Source organism: Papaver somniferum, chromosome 1, assembly GCF_003573695.1.
Source record: "Papaver somniferum cultivar HN1 chromosome 1, ASM357369v1, whole genome shotgun sequence".
Classification (NCBI taxonomy): domain Eukaryota; kingdom Viridiplantae; phylum Streptophyta; class Magnoliopsida; order Ranunculales; family Papaveraceae; genus Papaver; species Papaver somniferum.
The window spans coordinates 22,303,492-22,320,658 of record NC_039358.1 but is presented as its reverse complement, the minus strand read 5'-3'; the positions used below and the strand labels follow the sequence as shown (position 1 = coordinate 22,320,658).

General features: G+C 35.9%; 1 long non-coding RNA gene across 1 annotated transcript; it reads left to right on the top strand.

Annotated features, from left to right (window-relative positions):
• The first annotated feature begins 10,993 nt into the window (after positions 1 to 10,993).
• On the top strand, positions 10,994 to 13,569 carry LOC113281137. Its single transcript, XR_003325943.1, has 2 exons — positions 10,994 to 12,015; positions 12,416 to 13,569. It is a non-coding gene; the product is annotated as an uncharacterized LOC113281137 (long non-coding RNA).
• Positions 13,570 to 17,167: the final 3,598 nt, after the last annotated feature.

Below are 17,167 nucleotides of genomic sequence, written 5' to 3'. Positions count from 1 at the left end.
GATATCAATATGGAATCCGAGAGTTGATAAAATCATGTTCAGTTGGCAGCTCCTGAATATCATGGGTTGTAACATTCATATTGAACCAATAAAGCCCCTCATTGATGGTGTTCTGGATATTTATGCTACCACTGTCGAAACAAATGTTATTCTTTGCTTTCCAAATGTCCCAAAGAAGATAACTTTCAATATGAAATTTGACAAAGTCACCACCTTCTTCAATCCATTAACAATATGATCATTAATAAATAAATTTGGACTCTCACCCACTCTTAAACTTAAAGGAGATCCAAATAAGATCTCCTGAGTGATATTGCAGTACAGAAAAAGATGGTCAGCAGTTTCGACAGCTCCATTACAAAATCTGCATTCAACGTTTACACCTTTAATATATCTCATCAAATTGCTGCCAAGGGAAACACCATTCTTTAGTAATTTCCACACAAATAATTGGATTTTGGAGGGTATGTTTGTTTATCTTCCAAAACTTTTTCCAAGGAAAATAGTTGGCACCACTGGAGAAGGTTGGCATTCTATTTTGTAGGGGTTTTAGGAATGACTTTGTGGAGAAGGTATCATTTGGATGGTAAGTCCATATCAGCTTATCTTGTCGATTCCTGTCTTTGGAAGGAATATGAATCTCCAGAATTTTGTTTACTTCAACGGTGGTGAATAGATGTTGCAGCTTTTTTTCATCCCATCTATTTGGGTTTTTCAAAATCAGGTCCTTCACTTAGAAGCATTGATATAAGTATTTGGACTACGTTTCGGGGTTCTGCTCTGCAATCCTGGTACCCAACAGTGAAACCATATGTCAATATTTTCACTATTACCTACTGTCCAACAACGCCCATCCCTCATATCTGATCTACACTACAACATTGTTGACTAAGTAGATGAACAGTTTGATTATTTCTTAGATGTACAAAAATTACCGTCTTTTAAGTACTTAGCACTCTTAATCTTATTGCATAAGGTATGAAGGTTATCTATGAAACTCCAAACCAATTTAGCTATCATGGCTTTTTCAGGTGATCAAGAGATCTAATTCTCAAACCTCCGATATCTTTAGCAGCTTAAAAATGGTTCCACTTGACAAAATAGGTTTTCCTGGTATCTCTATTGTGACCCCACCGAAATTTACGGATAGTTTTCGTAAGATTGTCGAGAGTTTTCTTAGGAATCACAGAAGTAGCCATGTAATATGGAGGGATTAAACTCAAAACATGTTATATCTTAACAGTTTTACCAACATGAGTGAAAAAAATCCTCTTATAACCGGCCAGTTTAGTGTCAAACTATTCATTTAGAAAATCATACGAATCATGTTTATGAGATGTCTTTAAAAGATAATGACACAAGTATTTATCTGTAGATCGCATTTACTGGACTCCCAAAATATTTGCAACTTCGGAATTTTTACTACTTTCAACTCCTTTGCTGAAGTGAACTGTTGACTTAAGTATATTAGTAGACTATCCAAACCAAGCTGCATAGGTACTGAGTATCTGCTGAAGGGTGTGGATGGTTCTGTTATCCAAGGTGCCGAAGAGGAGTAAATCTTCATCAAACATGAGGTGTGAAATAGCTTGAGCATTTTTTACAACTTTATACCCATTGTAGAGAGCATTGTTCTCCATTTTTATCATAAGCTATGAAAGACTCTGAGTAAATCGTCATCAAACATGAGGTGTGAAATAGCTCGAGCATTTTTTACAACTTTATACCCATTGTAGAGAGCATTGTTCTCCATTTTTCTCATAAGCCATGAAAGACTCTGAGAGCATAAAATAAACAGATAAGGGGATAAAGGGCATCCCTGCCTTAAGCCTCTTCCACCCAAAAAGAAACCCTCAGTCTGGCCATTAACCTCAATAGAAAAGGAGGCAGTCGAGACACATTTCATGATTAGTTCATGTGATTTTCCTATAATACCAAAAGATTAAAGACAACAACTTAAGAATCTCCATCTAATCTTGTCGTAGCCTTTACTAATAGGGAAAATTAGGTTAAGTCCCGACCCATGGGTTACCCATAATATGAGGCCCTTAATTAAAAGAAGTTTAAATCTAGGCCCAAAATTATTAAAAGACCTTGATACCCTTATGCATATTGTCAAGCCCATAATTAAATAAAATTTAAAGGCCCAAAATTATTAAAGAATAGTGCGAATGTGTAAACATAAGTTACACATGCATATGACATGTGTACACAGAAGTTACACATCCATATGGCATGTCTAATGCAAAGTTACACTTGTATATATATGTGTGGACTCACATATGCGTATGGCAAGAAACGGTTACACATGTGTACCCAGAAGTTACACATGTGTATGGCATGTGTATCTAAAAGTTACACATCCAGATGCATGTGTAGCTTTTTATTACACATGTTATATGTATGTGTATCTACAAGTTACACATCCATATGCATCAATTATACATCAAAAACTACATATACGGAAAATACAATTATTAATTTAATTTTCATTTACAATAATTCACATGTTTATCAATTAGATCAATCTGCACAAAGGTTTAGCAGGCAACAAGAAATACCTTGAAGCATACCACATGTTTTTCAAAAATAACCAAATAATTAACATACTTTTTCGCTAATGCGCTCCCTGTTAATCTTATATACAATAGCAGCTCTGACCTCATCACTTGCAGCAACTTCCGTTAACTCTTTATCAAGTAAAAAACTGAACCTTGCACTTGAAAGTCACAACATACTTTGAAAAAAAAAACAATGCCTCATTCTTTTATTCACGATCACTACATGAATTGCGAACCACAAAACCCAAAGTTAACAAATCTATATTATTTGCCTTTTGAAATATATAGTTCAAGAGAAGAATCATCTAAGGATGGTAAACATACATACTAAATACAGGTGTAAACAACAATTACACATCCAAAATGCAAGTGTAACCAGCAATTACATATCCTAAAAGCATGTGTAACTAGCAGATACACATGCTAGAAAGCATGTATAACTAGTAGATACACATGCTTATAGCAACATAATTTCATCAAAATATGGGATCCTACCAACAGAAGGTTCCAGGCTTTTCCTATAATTCTATAGCAATTAACATATAGTGACATAAAGAGGTACAAATGATTTACAGTTACCCATGTATTTTCCTAATATGATTTACAATTAACATATAGGTTATGTCGCCTAAATCTCGCCTGAAATAACACATATGCATGATCAAATAGGATGGCAAACAGAGTACATTTAACAGTATTACAGTAGAATGTTTCAGTTAGCAACTATATGCAAACAAGTAAACTGAGCTTTACATCATTTCGGGTTCATCAGTAGTATGGCTCGTATACCTGGCACGTACAATTTACAGTGTAATCTTATTAGACTTTGCATCTTATTGTACAATTTATAGAGTCATCCAATCTTCCTAGTGTAACTGGTAGTTACACATGCATTTTCCGAGTGTAACTAAGAGTTACACATGCATTTTCCTAGTGTAACTGGTAGTTACAGATGCTCATACACAAATCACCTTCGAGACATGAATACTAGATACTTCAGCTGTAAAAGGCTAAGGAAATACCTATACAGATATAAGCGAAGACTCACAAACATCAAATAAAACATACAACTACATGCCAGTAAGCAAATTTAACTTTAAAGCAAGGATAGAACAAGATAGCTTCACAAAGTTGAACTTTGACATGTTAGGTTTGAGGTAAAAATATAATCATCTTAGTATGCTGGAAAAGTGAAGGTAAAAATATAACTTTCACACAAGGTTCCAGAATTTTCATATAATTCTACAACAATTAACATATAGTGACATAAAGAGGAAAAAAGCATTACATGCATGAACTCGGGACACATGAAGGAAAGATCTCCAAATAACCCACCTTCAAGAGTCCCCTCCACAATTGCAACAACCACCATAATTAAGTAGAGACCAGTGAACCTTGCAAGCCCCCCACCTCCAGATGTTGCTAGGTCCAACTATGACGCCAACAGAAAAACAAAGAAAGATATGAATTTAAAGCTGAAATTTCCATGAATGTGCAAAAGAAGCGATGGAACCGCTTGATAAATCAATAACATAAGGGAGGAGGTGATAACTTACAATGATAATTGCAGCGTTACTCATAAAGAGAAGTAAAATGTCAGATATAATCCATTTTCTTGTGTTCAATGTTGCTTCGTAGTATGCTAATATAGCAGTAGCTGTTAGAACAACAGGAATATAAACAATCAGGAGCACTCTGGCAGAATGGTAATCCTATATCAATGAAATAAAACACTATAACTTCAGTAGCAGATAAACATGCTAGAAAGAAGTTAGTCACTTAAAGCATTCAGTCAATTAAACTCAACCTCATCATTCCTGCAATCTGAAATTCAATTCAATTATCACTGCAGCTCATCCTGCTGCCTTACTAGCTTGCACCTGAACTTTGTAACTGAAACCTTAGCATACATCTAAGCTCACCACTAAGTACATTCTGCAGCTTCAATTGCAACCACCATTTGTTTCACTGCCTGAAATTCAGCATAGTCAACCACAAACATCTCAATCTTCTCTTCTCTGCAGCCACAAAACTGTAACAATTTTCCATGACTTCTACTCAACACCAAATATAAGATCAAAACCCTAGTGTCATTCCTCCATCTCTGCTCTGTTCTTCAATGCATCTCCAAACCCATTACAACTCTAGTAACATCAGTAACGACACCATCTTCTTGTCTTGATTTTAAAATCAATAACAACATCAGTAAACATCCACTCCAAACAAATTCAAACTGAATTACCACCTATCCAAGCATCACCAATAGATGAATAATCAAAAACCTTATCATCAACATCAACAGATAAATCGAAACTAGATATATATACATACAACGATTTTAACGAAGAACAGATCCGAGAATTTTGCTCAAATTGAAAAAATTTACATTAAAACAACCAAAGTAAGCAGATGATTGTAAATCTAAGCTCTGATTTCGATTCAGATAGATTTTTAAAACCCTAGTATACTTTTCTGGAAAAAAAAATCTGACTTAAATCAACTAAAAATTCTCAATCGAAGCATCATCACAAAGAGAGGAGGATACTTACATGTATACTTAGCTTGTTGATGAATTCGTGTTGAAGCTGCAGATCAGTTATTGAAATATGTTTCTCGGATTTGTGTTTTCAACTGCAACAGATGCTCCTCCTTCTCTTGGTGGTGGATTTATGATCTCTACCGTCTTCATCGATTACAATACTTGTTCAAACTCTTTGATCATTCCAATTTCAGAGAACAAACCAAAAACAAAGAGGTTACAACAACAACAGCGAAATCATACAATGAAAACTAGATCAAATGTCGAAACTAATCGATTCAAACCTAAATTTAATCAAATTGAAAAACAAGGAATTAATCGATTACACTTTTCAATCGATTGTCTCTGCTCAAAATTAATTTAGAACCCTAAAATGTGTTTCTGAAAGAACCGGAGAGAGAAAAAGAATCAGAAATGAAAAGCTCTCGAGAGGGAAAGAGAATGAAGAAGAGAGAGAAAGAGAATAAAGAAATGAAAATATCTTATGATATTCCTCTTGTTTAAATAGAAAAGGTAGTTTTGTCAATACCAAAAAACATAATATAAAATTATGGGCCAGATCTGAAGAGAAATTGATATTTTGGGCCTAGCGATATCAATATGTGAAAGAATGGAGTTGACAGTGAAGGATCCATTTTGTGGGGCTTCTATATATTGAACCCATATAGTAGGGTGGTTATAGTATTTTTCACTTACTAATATCTATTTTCAGAGTAAAAGAGCCTATAACTAATTTTGATTTATACATAAAATGAAAGAGTTCATTGGCAGCCAAAATATTGCCTAAAATTGATCAACCATGGATAAAAGTTGACTGGGCTTTATCCACCAGTTTATCCAAATGGGATTTTAGTGACCACTTTATACATGATATTTGTAAGAGCAATTGGCCTATATTCAAAGGGGGTAGTTGGATGTTTTACCTTGGGAATAAATACTAGATTAGTATGATTCAAACCTGTGGGGAGAGTAGCAGTTGAGAATCAATTTTGATAGTCTGCATGACATCCTCTCCGACAACTTCCCAGCATTTCTTGTAGAAAAGTGCAGGCATTCCATTAGGACCCGGAGATTTAAGGCTCTTTATTGTCTTGAGAAGATTCCATATCTTCAGAAGGAGGAGTAGCAGCAATCCCCTCATCATTGTTGGTACCAATCTTCATAGTAGTTTGCAATGAAATTATATGCTTATCTTCATCAGGGTCCTTCTTGAATAAATTGGAGAAATGATCCACAAGATATAAAATAATATTATTTGGTTCAGTGACCCATTTACCTTTTGGAGATTTAAGAGAAGCAATCTGGTTTTTCTTCCTTCTATGTATAACAGCATCATGATTCGCATGAGTTTTCTTATCAATATTTGGGATCCATTTGACTTTGTTTCGTTGCTCATAGTATTTCTGCTGCAATTTAGTTTAGTCGGTTAAGCTAAACTATAAATGAAGTGATAATAGCTTCATCATTTTGTAATGTGAACGTTCATCTTTGTAATGAAATGTTTTCATTTTTTCTGATTGATACGATGACATTATGATATCAGACAGGTTAAGTTAGGGTTTCCTTTCCTTTCATCTCGATCATGTTAATTTTTCTTTGCATGTAGCCGTCAAGCTCAGTTGTATTATGTCAATCTCTTGTTTAACAGAAGGTTTTTGTGATCTAGGTCTTGTTTTCTATTCAAGATTCATCTTTGTTTCGATTTTATTTTTAGATCTACTTCATTTCTTGATTTATGGATATGTTTCTTGTATTTTACTAGAATCATTTATTTATTTTTGTTTATGATTCAAGAGTTTCCTTATACACCATCAGTAGAAAATCTTACATCCAATTTTTTTCTCCAATATTCCTCTAAATCAGTTAACTAACTTTCGTTCATCTAAAACTTAAAGAAGGTAGCTTCATTACTTAACGAAATCTCATGGAGCCAGCCATTCAGAAACACAAGCTAACAAAGTTTCTTGATGGGTCTTATGAGTGTCCACCTCAATACATAATTTTACGAAATCAGCTGAATGGAGTTGAAAATCCTCTCTACACTGGCTGGACGGATGAAGATTCGTCTATCATCATGCGAATAAGCTCAACAATTTCAGATTCAGTCATTGCCCACTTCTCCAGATCTGCAACATCCCATCAATTATGGACAAGTATTAAGGATCGTTTTCCAAGAGCATCATCAACTCATTTTATTCAGATTCGTACAGAGTTACTTGCACTCATTCAAGGAGATAGATCGATTGCTTCTCTTGTTAATGAAATCAAGCTTTTATCAGATCAACTAGATGCAACCGGTGAGGTTATCTCTGATGGAGAACTAGTTATTATTACTCTGAAAGCACTCCATTCGGAATAAATACCATTTTCTACCTCAACAAGACATATGAATCCCCCTGTCTCTTTTTTGAGTTGCATAACACCTTGATTACTGAAGAAGATTTGTTAGTGAATGACTTAACTCCGCCAAAAGTGATACAGATGCAAAGGCATTTTATGGCGGCTAACAGAGGATCTGATAGAGGTCATAATCATAATAACAGAGGCCCTTTTACTTTGTAGCTACTAGCCCACTTGAGTATTTTGTATTATGCTAATATTGCAGATGAATTTACAAAATACTGTTGGATTTTACCTTTAAAATCAAAATGTGAGTTCAAACATGCATTTGTCTCTTTTGTTCATAGAATTGAAAACATATTGTCTCAATCTGTTGTCACCATTAGAATTAATAATGGTGGAGATTTGTTGAATCATTTTCTTACATAATTTTGTGACTCTAAAACCATAAAACATGAGCTTTCACGTCCATATAACTTGAAAAGAATGGTGTTGCAGAAGTTAAGCACAAACATCTTCTATGAATCACCAGAACACTTCTATTTTAAGCTGGTCTTCCTTTTTTATTTTGGGATTATGCTCTCCAAACAACCGACTAACTTATCAATAGATTACCTACTAGGTCCATTGGCTTTCAATATAAATTTGAATTTCTCTTCAACAAAATGCATGACTACAATTAATTTTCTTAAGTCTTTGATTGTGCTCAAACCTTACACTACAAACAAATTGGAACCCAGAAGTAAGCATCGCATTTTGATTAGTTACAGTCTCAGGCATAAAGACTACAAGTGTCTTGACACTATCATTGATATAATTAATATCTCTAGGCATGTCTCAGTTAATGAATCCTATTTTCCATACAATATTGTTATCAAATCCTCTCCTTATGTGCATGTTGATTTTGTTCATCCTGTTGATTTTGTGGTGTCCATTCTTTCTATCGCTCATTCTTTATCACCTTCAACTTCCTTTAGTTCTATTGTGGTTACCAAAATGACCATAACATGAATATTAGAGGTAACAATGGCTTTTATACTCCAAAATCATACTTTTCCACTAAGCATCTTTTACCTGTTTCCACCAGGGTTTGTTGACCCTAACAAACCAAATCATGTTTTTTATTAAACAAGGCTATATATGGACTCAAACAAGCTCCTAGAACCTGATATGAGAAACTTAGTGTTGTTCTCTATGAAGTTCTTGAGTTCTGTTGTAGATTCACAAGGATGGATCACAAATTACAGTGGATTTTTTGGTTGCAGGTCTTCATCAGCTCTTCTGCAACATGTTATTGCTCAACTGCAACTCCAGTTCCTTTTAAAAATTCGGGTCCTTTGAACTATTTCTTAGGTCTTGAGATTCATAGAGACTCTAATTCTCTTTTTCTTTATCATACCAAATATGCAATGGACTTATTGGGAGCACTTCATTATCTCACTTTGTCAAGGCCTGAAATCTCTTATCTAGTTAATTAGGTATGATAGCATATACAGCATCCCAGAATCACCAATTTAGTTGTTTCCAAAAGGATTTTGAGGTATGTTAAGGGCACACTTGGCGATGGTATTCACTTTACTTTAGATAGTTCATTAATGTTGGGTTCTCAAATACAGACTGGGCTGGTTGTATATATGATAGGCGCTCAACAGGGGGTTATTACATTTTCTTGGTTTTCCTAAAAGCAAATAATTGTTGCTAGATCAAATAATAAAGTAGAATACAAGACTCGTGCTTACAGTGCTGCAGAACTAGTCTGGATTTTCTTTCTTCTGAAAAATCTTCATTTCTCTTTGCTCGGTATTCCCAAACTTGGATGTGACAATCTAAGCTTCATTTATTTATCTTCAAGCCATGTGATCCACTCTCTAATGAAGCATTTTCATCTTTTTTATCATTTTATCAGGAGTTGGTTCGATCCAAAGTTTTGGATGTCTTTTATGTTAACACATTGGATTAGATAGATAATATCTTTTCCAAGGGCCTTCATGCTTCGCGATTTACTATGCTCAAGTCCAAGCTTCATGTTGTTGCAGTATATTTACATAACACCTAGGTTCGGTCAACAAATTATTAGCCGAACTGCTTATTGTTCTTCAAGTTCGGCTGGTAACTTGTCAGCCGAACTTATTGTGTTGTAAATAAAAAAAATATTAAAAATTAAAATATTTTTTTATGATAGAAAGAATTTAATTTCCTAATCCCTAACTTGTGCTCTTTATAATTATAATTAAGGAACAAGAAGAATAATTACATAGCAGGAAAGCGAGCAACAAGCTGCACCGCAAGCCCTTTTTGAATTGCAAAATCTATCCTTTTAAAACAAACTCTCTCGAACCGGGGGGTCATGACATTATTGTGCATGACTTTCTGGACTCTCTTGAGAAGTTCAACCGCCTCTGGATCCAAGTACCCAAAAGTATCAAAAGCAAAGGGGATAAAAAAATATCCATTAACAATACATGCTTTCTCATGCTTCGCTATCTTACCTGAGGCCGCCCTCAATGCTGCTTGTCCAACTATAAAAGAGCCATGTCCAATGTCTACTAACGGAGAAAACCCAGTAAGGTTAACACACGCGTGTTTGCCATTACCCCACCCAAAAATAAGAACGTCTGCCGGCCTAAATGTTGATCTCCCTTCAAATAGGTCTGACAAAAAGTTGACAGCCGCTTCTTTCTTTGCTGAAATACCATCCCTCCATAATACATAATACAAAATATCTCTCACATGATCATGTTTATATTTAAACCCAGGATCTACCTTGCAATGGTCTGCATGTTCTCCATACGTGACTAAGCAACTTGTGATGCAAGCAGGACACCGTGAATCGGAAGGGTATAGAGGAATCATTAACCTTTAAAAAAATTAAAAATATAAGAATAAATGCAGTTTTGCCATTAATCAAATATATAGATAAGAGGTTTTTAAGATTACTATCTAATAACCGGTTTTTGTCTTTATTTTGTATGCCTGAAATTTTCTGCGCATGCCTAAAATCAGGATTTTCCCAAAAAAAACAATCAATTTCATGTTTGCGCAACCCCTCCACCTCTTGGGCTTGGAAGGGAGTCTATAAGGGTCTAATGTTAATTAAAGAGTTTAGTGTCTCGGAAGTTGGTAATGGGAAGAGCATAAGCATTTGGAAGGTTAACTGGATGGACAAATCGCTTTTTGATTCCGTGAGTAAAAAGGAAAATCATCATCTCCCCTCCTTTAAAATGCTAAGTCATATAAGCTCTCACGTCGCACAGTGAATGTGACATCCCCTTCAAATTAAATTAGATAAAAGCTTTGAGGAAGAGCAATCCTGATGACGACAAGTGGCGGAACTTTATTGGTCGAAACATTAAAACATGAATTACACTTTGTTTACACCCTATATTTAACTGACCTTTTATAACGTCGTTAATAAAAACGTGGGTATTTGCAGCTAACTAATAACTTACACTTGGTTTACACCAAAAACTTAACTGCACGTTACTGACGTCCGTAAAGTGTATAATACACCCGTGAGAAATCTAACATATTAGGGTTTTCCTCCAGCCCTACTTTACTTCTTCTTCTACTTCACGGAAGTTTTCTTCTTCCTCCTTCTCGAGATTACACAGAGGTGTGGTGGTGGTGTTCATCAAATCAATCAGTTTGAAAAGGGGCTACAGTAGCTATTCGTTTTTTATTCATAATCAAAAGAAGTGGTCTTTGTTCTACTAAAACTACAATAGTTATTCTTTTTTGCTAAAGTCGCAGCAAGAATCGGTGATTGAGACAAAGCTTTTGGAAAAGAAATTTGTTCTTGGAGTTGGCTGCAGGTTTGGATTAGCGAAAAAGGTACACGAATTCCTCTAAACCCCCTTATGATAATTAAAATCTTTGAACATAAAGTTCGGTTTTGATGAAGTTTTTGGTTAGATATTCTGTGGTTGATTTGGTGAGTGTTTGAGATGATTTGGTGAATTCTGTGTTATGTCTTAAATTGAGAATATTTCAGTGTTTGTGAATGATTAAATTTGATGGATTGGGTAAACAAAAATTGCACTTTAAATGTTTGATGAAAAGCCTGAAAGTGGGAAAATTTTCCTATTACTTTCTTACATGCCATTTAATAATGGCAGCCAACAGATTGGGTTTCATGAATTATGGAGTGATAAGCATCAGATTTACTAATCTACATGAATTGTGATGATGTTTGGTCTTTGGTTATTAGGGCTAAGAGTAAAATCAAGTTTGGGTTTATAGACAGATAGGCAAAAAATTGAAAAACTTAATTGGAATGGTGATGATTTTTATAACTAATTTATCGTAATAAGATAGCAGAGGCTTGGCTCTTCACAACATAGAAGGCAAAACTGGGAGGCATTATTGATTTTTATCTAGCACCTCAAAATGTGGGGACAGATCAAACCACGGTAATATTATTGGTACTTCTAACCTACTACAGCAAATCAATCTCACACTGAAAAATAAGAGGAAATAATCTCATTTGTCATCAGTCTATAAACAGCTCGGTATAAGAAGCGCAGATAAACGAACTCCAGAAAGAGAAAGGGCAAGAACATTCCCTAACCCATGAAGGTATTATAAGACGTACATATTATAATGCTCTTAAAAATGATTCTTTGAGTCTGTTGCAAACCTGAAGGCTCCCGTTCTTTCGAGTTCTGTAAACTAAATAGTCTAAATGTACATGATTTTTGCATCATTTGGCAGCTTATTACTTGCATCAAAATTCTAGAGACATTACTTGAAAGTTCATACAAGAATCAAAGTTTTTATCTTTCGCATATGCCAGGGTTTGCTAAATTTGCTCCACTCCTTCTCGCAAATGAATATCTACTGTGTTTTATTTTGAGCACAGTTAATGATTTGTAGACACCGATGATTAATTCGAGCATGGTAGTCTTACTATTACTTTGTTCTTTTGAGTCCGTCATTTTTGTGGCCTACATTTCTTCTCATCTACTCTCCTTTTCAGGTTTTTTCTGACATGCATTGTTATGGAATCAAACTGCCATGTTGGTGTTCTTGGAAAATCCTTAGCTTTGGGTCTATTATTCCTCTTCAAAGGGGAGATGATATGTACAGAAAAAATGTGGCCAACATTATACTTGAGGACAAAATAGCTATTAGTGACTCAATACTTTGTATTAGCACTGAGATCTGTAGGTTTTTTTGGCTTTGATTATTACCTAGACGCTATAATGTGGAAGTATGTTTTGGCTCCTCGCTTATGCTATTTACCTTTTTTTAGGTAGGAATTCAACTTTCATATTGAAGAGGGTTTGTTTTTAAACCCTTCCACCAATATTTTTGTGCCGTGGTTACTAGGTAAAGCTTATTGTCTAATCTGATTATCTATAATTTTCATATTTGTAAAGGATGTGCAACTACTGGCAACTGTATCGATTGTTTCGTACTTGATTTCATATGGTTTGGATTTGGGATAAGAAACTAGAGTTGTAGGCAATAATTTTTTGTTTGCTATTTTAATAGATGTATCGAGCTCAATTGAATGTGCACATTTTCTATGTCACTGTTTTGGGGGTTTATTAATTTAACTCTCAACAGATACTTTTGGGTTGTTATTTAATCTAATCCACCACCCATTCTCTGCCATCATCACTTGGTGATGGAATTATGGAGTGGTTAGCAGAGACGATGGCAATGATTGATTATGGAGCTCGAGAGGAGGTTGTTGTGTTGGATTGGTGGTAACCGACGAGAAGCAGGAAATGACCATGCTGCCAATATCAGCTAAGATGAAGATGTGTTTTAGCTCGAGTTAGGGAGAACAAAGAAGGATGATGTTGTTAATGCTCGGTGATGGAGTGGTGCTGAGGTGATTGGTTGCTGATATATATCGATGGTGAAAGAAGATGGTGGTTATCGAGTCTGTGATGATGATGATTTATGGAGTTATGGACTAAGAACAGGGAAATTTAGGGAAGGATTGTTGTCTGCGCAGTTGATGGAGAAGAACTTGCCAATGTTTGAGCTGGGCTATGGTTGGACTTGGTTATTTATTAACAAGGTTTACAAAAAAGTAATATGTATATCTAATATCCTTTGAAATAATGCTATCATCTCATCTTTACAGATTCGAATATAAGAATGAAAGGTATGGAAGTACACCGATTTAAGATTTGAATCAAAAATATGTTTACACCCGATCCGCCATGTATAACATCCAAAATAAAAAAAAATCATAAACATGTACGGAGACGGGGGAGGAAATCAAAAATCCTAAGCATGCATCTGGACAAGGCAAAGCCGAGCCACTTTAAATCAAAAATCCTAAGCAACAGGGTGAGGAGAATCCGAGCCATACCAAATCAACAATGTATCACGACGAGGTGGAGCGATGTCCCGCGACACCAAATAAAAAATGCACCACAACACCAAATCAAAAATGCACGACGAGGCGAGGCGAGGTAACATCTTACCGAATCAAAAATATGGTTAAAAGAAAAATATGCTTGATGCATAGCACATGTATAATAAAAAATCCTAAGCGACAAGGCAAGGCGAAGCTGAGCAACATCAAATAAAAAATCCTAAGCATGTGTCAGGACGGGGCGAGACGAAACCGAACTACACCAAATCAAAAATCATAACCATGCATAAGATCGGGGAGGCAAAGCGGTTTTTGGATCTGCCCGGTGCGTAGCACGGACACAAAATCTAGTATGAAGTGATAGCCAGTAAAACTCGGAAAATGAACGCCATTTAAAGAATCCAATACTTCATATTTTTATCCGTTTATCAAATAGATACAAACGAGTGCGAATTCGTGCACACTCTTTAACGAGTGTATATTTCACATTTCAATCTCCACGCTTGATTTAGGGAGTCATGTAACGAGAGCCGTGATTCTAAACATGAAGGGTAATGGGGCCATCAGTTAAATAATCAACCAATCGGAAGAATATGTGAAATATACACTCGTTAGAGGAGTGTGAACTAGGGCTGCACATACCCGACCCAACCCGCCGACCCTACCCGTACCCGACCAAAAATACCCGCACCCGACCAAAAATACCCGCACCCGACCCAACCCGCCGAGGCATGGGTCGACTATGGGTGAGGCATGCCAGAACCCACCTATCTTGGGTCGGTTGCGGGTAGAAACTTCCGTCACCCGAACCGACCCACTCACCCGCCCAAAACTAACATAGGATTTCTGACCCTTAGATCTAACCTAGGATGAATTATCGGAGCCGTTGAATTGATGTATAAAAGTAAAAACCTAATCGCATTTTCCTTCTCTTCTCTTCCGCGGCCTCTTCTCTCCTTCTCAGACAGACTCCAAGTCTCCAACTCCATTCTTTTTTCTTCGCTCAGTCTCAGTCAGATTCGCTTTGTGGATCATCGGCATCACCAGAAGCAAACCGATAACGGAAGGTAAGATTACCACCTGTATTTTCACATGGCTCTCAAGAAAAAAATAATTTAAGAGATGATTGAGGATTTGAGTAAACAGTGAACTGGGGTTTTTGTGAAATCAATTGGAGTTCGATTAGGTGTTGATTAAGGAAGAAGTTGAAGATGGGTTTGTTACTAATTGATATTTTGTTGAAGCCGTAGAGAAATCAGATGAGATAAGAGATGGGTTCGGGTGATTGAGAAATTAGGGTTTCTGCATGTTTAACTGGGAGTCGGTTTGGTCAAAGATTGAGAAGATTTAGATAGAGTTGTAAGATGGGTTTGTATAATTGAAGTTTTAAAGTTGTTTTGGTAATGATCTGAGAAGTAGGGTTTCATAAGAATAATTCAGAAAAGTTATAGAAGATGAGTTTGATAATTAGGAAGCGGAATTCGAGATGGGTATTTGATCAATTGTGGGTTCGAGATTGAAGTAACTAGGATTCTTAGTTCCAACTGAACGTTGCGGAATTTTAAAAGAGTAAATTGATAAAGAAGAAATAGATGGAGTAGAGATAGGTTCGATGGTGATTAAGTCTGAATCAAGTGGAGGCTAAGAATTTTGGATCCTTTTCGAAGCTCCTTAAAGCCCAAGACACTTGAGGCCTTAATTTTGTTATAAAATTGGTTACGAACACCAATAGACATGGATTCATCTACCCTTGGAGTCGAGGAGGAGGAGATTGATATTGCTGAGTCTGGTATGTCTAAATTTTCCTTGGCTCTATTGTTGTTCATGACACTGTGAGTTTTACTGCAGCATGTTTATTACATGAAAGTACATGGTTTACTAAACATAATGCATGCTATGTGAATAGATTAACTGCCCTGTTATGTTAATAATCCATACTTAATGATGTATAAACTGCCTTGTTATGTGAATCTTATTATTCTAAATATCAGATGATGTATAAACTGCCATGGATGTGGAGGTTTATGTGTGGTTGAATTTGTAAAGGTTTTGATCCTGCATGATAATACATGTTGTTGTTGTAGATGTATAAACCCTTGCTTAGCTAAATATCATATATCCATTTCGAAATTGGTGTAGTACTTGTACATTTTTATTTGGAATTGCTGCTCAACTGTTGTTTATGGATGCCCTTGTTGAAAGATGTGGTAACTAAGCAACCAATGACTTGCTGAATTTGAGTTGTTACTTATTAGTAGAATGAGCTGAGCTCAGATTAGGTGGTGTACTGATTAGAGAATTTTTGGGGTTTTTCACTTCAAGACTTCGAATAGCAGGCAGGACATCTAGCTATCCTATATTTAGAACGTTGCTGTAAGAGAAGTACAATAAAACTGTAAAGCACGCGTAGCTACCGTGTACTATTTCATCTAATTAAAGTGACTGTCCTTTGTTACTGTAACTAATTTACAGACTTCGTTTTATTTCAGGCTTTCAGCGCATTCGGAGGTAAAACATCCACAAACTTGCAGGCTTGCAGCGACTCGCTGTTGGTCGCTTTATATGATATTAGGCTTTAGTATAGTAGGCAATACTCAATAGTAATGCACTCTTTTATCTTTTGAGCTTTGAACAATTGAACTTTGTTCCTTTTTATTGTTAGCTTTATCAACTTTGTTATACACTTATACTCAATAACTCTGTTCCTTGTTATTGTAATTTCATTGTTTTTATGGTGGGTAACCCACCACCCACCCGACCAAACCCGCCGTCACAATGGGTCGGGTGAAAACCGACCCATTGTGATATTGGGTCGGTTGCGGGTGACAACTTCTGTTACCCGCCATCAGTGGGTCGGGTGGTGGGTGAGGCCAAAACCGACCCAAACCGACCCATGTGCAGCCCTAGTGTGAACAGATTTGGACTCAATACAAACGGGAGAACGTCTTCTAACATGTACACTGTAGCTGCTCCTTTCATTTGGAAACAACTTCTAGGGGCACCACTCTCCTTGGGGACTGGTATGCATCTTGGTTTAACAATGAACTTCCACAATCCACACTCCTTATGGTCCTTGGGCAGAAGTGTGTGCCACAATCTGTTGGTACATTTGAAAAACTCGTTATGAATCTATCTTCCAATGTATCAAATGCTTGTTGTGAATCTGTCTTCCAATGTATCAAATGCTTTGTGTATCTGTATCATTATAACCCATTTTCCAACAATTTATCCTAGTGGAACAATGACTAAACTCGTATAAGAGCAACAATGATTAAACTCATAGAAGAGCAAAAGAATGATGATGATTTTGATTACGTCTTCTTCTCTTTTTTATTTGCGTCTTGAAGGTAAAATTCGTTCTCTTTTTTATTTGCGCGGAAAAGTACAAAGAAT